We start from the raw sequence: 8,305 nt of genomic DNA on the forward strand, positions 1-8,305 counted from the left end.
TTGGAAGAATTATACTTCAAATTGTGGTGAAATTGATATTTAGTTTAGAGCTCTCTCTAATGAATATTCTGATGTAACTTCCATAATAATCCTTAATTTCCTAGCCCTGGTGATTATTAACATTTTTTTTATTGTTACACATTCTACTAAAAAAATATGGCATTTGGTATCATATGTATAGCATATAATAGATTTAATCTCAGTTTATTACAGGGTGTGTATCACAAAGTGAACAGTATAGTAAGTTTGACTGTAAATACATTGTTGCAGAGTCCATTGTTAGACAGATGTAAATACGTAGTGAGGGGAAGATGAAATTACATGAAGGCCAACAAACAGCAGCAATACAGAAGGCATTGTTTGTCAAATTATCTTGCGGAACAGAATTCTCAATATTTTTTTATCTTCTTCAACTGAGTTATATCACCCTGAGAGAAGACTATCGAAGTAACTGAACATCATCGCCCCTTTCCTCCCAAATATTCTGTAGCATGTATATTCTCAGGTAGTCATGAGGAGTCCTATTCTGGAAGTAATATTTTTCTTTCTTAAGTCTTTCAAAATATTCTTGAATTCCAAAACTTTCTATGTCTTTATAGTTCATTTTTATCAGCTGACTTGTTTGGTGTGTGAGACTGGCCTTTGTATTTCATGGGTGAGGACAGGAGAAGATTGTATGCTTTGCTTTCAAGGTCAATAATCTTTAGAGCTAGGTGAATTCAGTCATGTCCTGAACTGGCAGCATGACCTTCCTGAGTGATGATCATATGCGATACCTTCAAAGAAACAAAATTACAGATAATATTTTCCTTGTTACCATCACTCTCAGTCCAGCTCTTTGAGTGTCATGAACAAAGGCATAACTGAACATCCATGAAATGGCAACAATTATTCTGAATATTCAAAGGATGAAATCTTGGCCCATCTGATGCCAATGGGAGTTTTGCCAGTGACTTCTTCAATGGGGCCAGGATTTGTTAGACCTTTCAGATGCCTGTGGTTTTTGTAATATTGCGTGAAACAGCGATGGTCCATCTAAGTACTGAACAAAATAGGTGACTTGAGCCCTGCATAGCAGACTTTTTTTCTTTGTCACTTGAATGGTTGTGTGTTTGATCATTTGTATCAACATGTCCTCTCCAGCTACTCCAGATTTAAATGATTCTATCCAGATTGAACAATGTTTTGGCTTGTTATACAAAATATACTATATATTATTACCATAATCTATTTTATAATTCTAGAGGTTTATTAGATGATGATGTGAAGTCTAACGTGTTTAAAACAAACAAACAAAACCTTAAGTCGCATTAATAGTGTTAGACTAGTATAATGCTTCATTGCAGTTTCAAACATTGACAGGATTTGGAACTTAGATACTAGGATAATTGAGAACAAGTTTTTTTATAAGATATGTTGAGTGTCTCTAAGAAGAAATTTGCGTGTCTCACAGTGAAGGCATGTGGTTAGATAGTTGCTGAGACACCACAGAAGATTTAAAAAACTCTCTGACAGCATTTGAACCACAAAAAGAAGAAAAATGGGTAGCAAATGAATGTTAAAGTTAGTTATGCAAATACTTTTTCAAGGCCAGTTGTAAATAGTTTTATGGATGTTATTTTAGTTGAGGTCTATATGTCCTGATGTTTTTAGGTTCAATTTGGTGTGTACTCTGTTTGTACTGTAGAGAACAAGTCGTGTCAAACAGTCTTTGATGTGGAGATTGCTTGGAACTTGTTTCATCCATGATGCTTTTTTTTAAACAACCAGTTGATATATAAATATTCTATGATTTCTCGGTCCTACCTGATTAATAAATATACCAGAACTTAAAGCTCTTGCCGAGAAGTTAGTGAATGATAGATTCAAGAAATGGGTTTATTTGTTTTAGAAGTGAAAATTACTGGACAGCAACAAAAGATTAATAGTAGCCTAATCTTTTATTTTACAGATTCCATGCATACACAAGCTTTGATTAGAAATGGGTTTTAATCTTATTACTAGTACAATCCAGACTTATCCTCTCATGCCTACTTTTTATTCATAGATTGGAAGATGAAAACAAGCTTTTCTGTATTTTTAACTACTAGTTGCTTCCTTAACTTTGTATGAGCTAACTTGAATGAACAGTCATTGAACCGAACTGGTTAAACAAACCGAAATAAAGAAAATATCCTCCCTGCACATGCAGAAAAGACTACTGCTCTCAAAAGCTGTTTTAGCACTTCAGTAATCTCTGGTTCCAGGGAGAGATGACCGTGCCTGCTGATAATTGGTGGCGGGGGAGAGTCTGAGGGTAGCCAGCTTCAGCAGTGTTACTGGGCATGCTCAGTCCATGTGAGCATGCTCAATAAAAGCTAAGGGGCATGTGACCCCAACGCATCACCTTTGCTTCCAGTCATTTCCAACATTTTGGTGGTTTGACTCTCTGTATAACTTCAGCAGCAAACATGTACTGCTTAATCATAGAATATCAGGGTTGGAAGGGATCTCAGGAGGTCATCTAGTCCAACCCCCTTCTCAAAGCAGGACCCAATCCCAGACAGATTTTTGCCCAAGGTCTCTAAATGGCCCGCTCAAGGATTGAACTCACAACCCTGGGTTTAGCAGGCCAATGCTCAAATCACTGAGCTATCCCTCCCCTCATAGACAGTATTAATATTGCTCTTTTAATTTAATTTAAATGATTTTAATAGATTATAGTAAATTTAGGCCTTAATATAGCATGTCACCATTTTACATTTTAATTTTAAATAAGTTCATTTTTAAATATAAACTTGTGTTTAATTTATATAAAAATCTGTTTTTATTAAATACAATTATCAATTTTTATCCACGCTGAGCAGTAGCTTCTGCAGAATCCCTTTGCAGTGTGCTGATTGATTCCACAAAGCTGCTATCTAGAATCCATTTCTTAACTTTACAAAAGTTTTCTTTTGAGTCCAGATCAGACTGGATTTTCCATGCAGGGAAGCAATACATTTGTTCACTTTTCAATTAGTAGTAATTCCCCCAGGCCTCCTTTTCATTGCTAGCTAGTTTATTTTGTGGGAATCTGTAAAGACAGTATCATAAAGGTGAAAAGAGGTAGGTTACTGAAGTAAGTTCTGTTCTGTACATGTATTATTACCTTTATGGATACCTATTGATGTCATCTTTTACCCTGGAACTATAAAGGTTGTGTCAGGGTTATAGAGGATCCAAGGGACAGTAGGTGAATAAGGACTTCTATTCACGTGGTTCTAGAATGGAGGACCTAGCTATGCTTCAACAGTGGCTGCTTTGAAATCATTCCATAGTAGGGCATGTGATATTAATGTGGATCTGTGAAGGCAATACATTTGGAGAAAGCAAGTTACTTCAGTAACTCTTCCCCCCACCCCCTTCATTATATTGCATTTCCAGATACACATTTTGTTTTATCTGAATGGCACATTTTCCAAGAGAGACAGGGTGGATGAGGTAATATACTTTTTTTTGACCAACTTCTGTTGGTGAGAGAGTTGCAAGAGAGTGACTTGAGGAAGAGCTTTGTGTACGATCAAAAGCTCATGTCTCACTTGAGGAAGAGCTTTGTGTACGATCAAAAGCTCATGTCTCTCACCAACAGAAGTTGGTCAGGTAAAAGATATTATTACCTAACTCAGCTTGTCTCTTCAATATCCAACGCAGCTACCACACCACATTTTCCATATTCTGTTTGTTCCTCTTTGTAATAGAAGTAGAAAGAATTTGTAAAGAATGTTTTCCTTTAGATGTGGAAGAATGGGATGTAAATTGAGTAAAGATTCCTTGTGGCTAAGTACAGTTGGAGCTATATAACTTCATTTAGAAATTCTGTAGCAATTTGATTAAAAATATACACAAAGTTTACTTAGTGATTTGAAGTGCATATTTCACCAGAAAGAACAGTTTTTCATGGTTGTTACTGAAGTAATATAGATTACACTCTGACGTTTTAAGGCTCAACAGGTTCTCTCACCAGTGCCCTGTAACCTTAGGGGCTTTTATGCTGTTCAGCTGTGGTTCAATTCCCTGACACCAGTAGCCTGCCCATAAGCACAAAGTCTCACTTTGGCACCAGCCCAGTTTCTCCTAGCAAGGTGACACGAACACCCCTTCCAGGCCAGCCTCCTCCCAGATACATGGACTATCTCCCTCTGTTTCATCAACCCTGAAGGAGTGAAATCAGCCCTCCAGCCTCCTTTGGTGCGCACAATTCACATAGTTTACACACCAGAGACCAGCTTGGGGTAAAAATAAACAAAGTTTATTTAAGAGAAAAACCACACATTCAGAGATGAAATAGTAATGGAAAGCAGACATACACCAGTGACACAGAAGATAAACATGAAGAAGCAATCTCATGCTTTACACTTCCATATTGGATGAAACCCCTTTTTAAATAAAAGTTTTACCTATTGCCTTTGAACAGTTTAATTGCATACCCCCAAATAGGGTGACCAGATGACCTGTTTTTAAAGGGAAAATCCTGAATTTAAGCCCTCCTGCAGGTGTCCCGACTTCTTCTCAAAAATGGGCAAATTGTCCTGTATTTTCTGTCCCTCTTTCCCCCACCCCTCATCAGTACTGGCAGGTCCTGCTGCTGGCCGGATCCCTGCTTGCCAGTCGCCTGCCCACCAGCAGTGAGTGGGAGGATCCAGTGGCTTACAATGGGGCTGGGTGTGCAAGGTTGCTGGTGGGGCAAAGCTGCAGCGCGTGGGGTCGGCTGCTCTCCCTTCTGGTCTATCAGCACAGCTCCTGCTGCATGCTGGATCTTGCCCGGCAGGGCCTTGCCCCCTGTCTCATTTCCGGCTGGTGCTGGCTGTGTATTGCAGTGGCTTGTGAGTGTGGGCAGGGGCCAGGCAGTGGCCGGTTACGTGTCACCTCTGCTGCCCACGCATTGGCCCTTTATGTGCTCTCCCTGTTGCTGTCCTCTCCCTGCTTTTCCCCATCACACCCTCCTCCCCCCAACCCTGCTGTTCCTCCATATTCCCCCTGGCATGGCGCGTTCTGCTCCCATCACTGTGAGGAGAATCAGCCCTTGGTCGGAGTGCTCAGTTCACCAACAGCCTGGCCGGCAGGCTCCTTCCTTCCCCCACTGCCTCTGTCTGGGCCGGTGCCCTGGGAAAGCCCAAGACCCTCTGTCTCGGTGCACTGGCCAGGAGGAGCCAAACCCTGCCTGTGTCAAAACCCCTCATAGTGCTGGCACGGGCAAGCCTCTTCACCCCTCTGCTTCACTCTGGAGTGCCAGGGGTGTGGGAAGCGATTTCCAGCCTGTTTGCTCCCTGACCGTGCAGGCTCCACAGTAGCCCTCCCAGGCAGGGGCTAGACTCCGTCTTCTCCCCCCCACCCTCCGGGTCCTGCCCCCAGGGAGCATGGGGCTGCTCCGTTCCCTAGACACCTTCCACTACTGAGTCACCTCTCTGACCAGATTTGCCGAAGCCCCTGCAGCAGGGTGGATTCGATTTAAATTACTAGTCAGGAAGACTCGATTTAATCATGGTTTTCTACATAAAAGTGCTTTCTTGTTGGTTGTTATAACGTTAATACATATTCTTCACAACTCAGAGATAGATGTAGGTTTCCTTTTTAGAAGTACACCCTATACATTTTTAAATAGTGATTTATTTTGAAAACTTTTCAGATTAATTTTACAACTATATCAGAAACTGAATGATTGGTGTAAGGTTCTTGGGAGGTCACGGGCCTACCCAAGGTGCTCTGCAAGAACGAGGCCCACACACACTGTGAGTTATTTGGCTTTAATGAAGGTAAAGTGACACACCTGCAACGGGGACTCCTGGCGTTGTGGTCACCGAGGCGGGGAACCCAGTGCACCAAAGCTCGGCCTGGTATGGAGTCTGAAGGCGGGATTGAAGCTTTGCAGCTATGTATACCATATGCAGAAACAGCTTATACATAAACAAATAGGGGCTTTCCACAGGCTGTGTCCGCCCCTTGGCTTAAGGCCATACAAAGCGGTTCTTACCAGCTAAAAGTGGATTATGCTGGCGTGCCGTGTCCTACAGTGACCGGGTGCCGAGAAATACCCTAGCTAGGCCGTAACACAGTCTTCTGCGGTCCCCTACAATTGGTTATTTCATTTACGAAAGGTAATTGAAGCAGATATTTATGAAGTCATTGGGAGGTTATCTATCTCCAATTCAACAGGTTAATTATTAATATTTGGAGGATTTTCTTCCCATGCTGTATTAGGACGAGAACATCACCAGACAGACATTTAAATTGTTTTATTTAACTAAAACAACAACATTAAGTATTGTGGATTTTTTTTCTTCAACAGCAGACGTAATATTTTAACAAAACAAGCATATGTCCCTTGCTTCTCACATTTATCTCCAGACTTTTTCTCCTTGTCCAGATCTATTCTGTCCCCAACAGTCTTCTATTCATTTAAGTTTCTGAAACTTTGCACTTTTAGAGAGAGGTAAGAGAGAGACTCTGTGTACACAAATTTGCAGAGGGACAATAGAGTTGAGATCTGTTATTTCATACTTCTATTTATTATTTATTTATTTTAAAGCATTTTTGCATAACAAGCATGTTATCTTTGGAGAGACAAATCCACACTTTGAGAACTACAAAACTAAGCATCTCTAATGGTATCTTCTAGACTGAGCACTGAGTCCCATTGGGTAGATGGAAAGATTAAACTAAATAATCTGTACAGAAGCCTGTGGAACCCCATAAGATTGGGTCCCTAATCCATGAACTATTTGAAGTCATTTACAAAACTTTTCTTAAACATTACAGGAATATAATGTCTCATACTATAGAATTAGAATTTATAATCCCTATTCCATGATAGGATATCTTTGAGCTGTAATGTATCTTAATTAAAACTATCTTTAGATAGATTTTTTTCCCTCAAAAATCTGATTTAAATAAAAAAAGATCCTATTTAAATAATAAACAGACTTTTTTAATTTATTTTTTTTAAAATCACTGATTTTTATCCACTCTGCCCAGCAGTCAGGTTCCCCATGCCCTGGTGTACAATGCATCCTTAGGGCTTAACCACTTCCTGCCTGCACTGTAGCTGGGAGATAGGAAGTAGCTGTGGCCAGCAGCAACCTGGAGTTGTTAGCTGCCTTTCAACACTGTGTGGGCAGGAAGAGACAAGTTCCTTTCAGCCATAGAGGGATGGGGAGGGAAAGAGATGAGCTCTGACACAGGGCCAGGTCATCCCTTCCTCTCGCCCTCCTCCCTTGTGGCTAGAAGAGCTCCTGTCCCTTCCCTCCCGCACAGTGCCAAAAGGCTGCGGCTGGGGGCCACACTCTGGTGTGAACCCTGGCAGAAATCTGGGGGAGGAAGGCATGTGACCCTGTGTGCCCCCCATGTGTCACCTCTGGAAGACGTGGCACCTGGTACCTGGAGAGGTGAGTCTGTCCTGGGGGCTCAGCCAGAGGGTGGAGAGTGCTGTGCAGGGAGGGTCAGGTCGTCGTCTGTGTCCGTGTCCGTCCGCCCCCCATGTGTGAGAGAGGTGTACAGGAGTGTGTGTGTGTCACTTCTCTCCGTGTGAACCCATAAGCTTTAAAGATAGGTAAATAAAAATAATCCTACTACGCAGTATTTCTTTTCCACAGGAGCTCAATCAACTTGATGTTAATTTAAATGTTTGTACTGCATAATTCTGGTTGGTTGATGTTGAACTTGCTTGAATACGAGTAATTTTACCAGGTGTCCCATATTCAGCATAGGGAAATATGGTCACCCTGCCCCCAAAAGTGGTGGGGATTTAGTGTTCATGGACAGCCTTCCACATAGACACTGTCCGTCACTGTCTGGGTCCACACTTCCTGTCCTAAACCTGTTTTTAAAAGGCATTTTCCTTTTTTCTCTGTCCATGATGACTCATGACTATTCAGAGTGGGGAAATTTCCTCTTGATTTGATAACTGGATGTCTTAATCTCTCCTCATTATCTCTAATGGCCATCATTGTCTTTTCCTGGGCTGGACAATGGATAGTTATTTGGAGCTAGTTTCCTGGGAACACCTGGTTTGAGAAGTGCCCATCCCTGCTGTGAGGCGTAGTTGGGTTATGAGCATGATTTTCTGTATACGTACGTAGGTTCATGTTTGCATGTATCAGAGGGGTAGCCATGTTAGTCTGGATCTGTAAAAGCAGCAAAGAATCCTGTGGCACCTTATAGACTAACAGACATTTTGGAGCATGAGCTTTCGAGGGTGACTACCCACTTCGTCAGATGGATGTAGTGGAAATTTCCAGGGGCAGGTATATATGTGCAGACAAGCTAGAGATAATGAGGTTAGTTCAAT

General features: G+C 41.5%; 1 protein-coding gene across 2 annotated transcripts in view; it reads left to right on the plus strand.

Annotated features, from left to right (window-relative positions):
• BICC1 (BicC family RNA binding protein 1) overlaps positions 1-8,305 on the plus strand; it is a 215,501-nt gene that overhangs the window by 59,151 nt on the left and 148,045 nt on the right. The window lies entirely within an intron of this gene.

Source organism: Chelonoidis abingdonii, chromosome 15, assembly GCF_003597395.2.
Source record: "Chelonoidis abingdonii isolate Lonesome George chromosome 15, CheloAbing_2.0, whole genome shotgun sequence".
NCBI classification, from domain to species: Eukaryota; Metazoa; Chordata; order Testudines; family Testudinidae; genus Chelonoidis; species Chelonoidis abingdonii.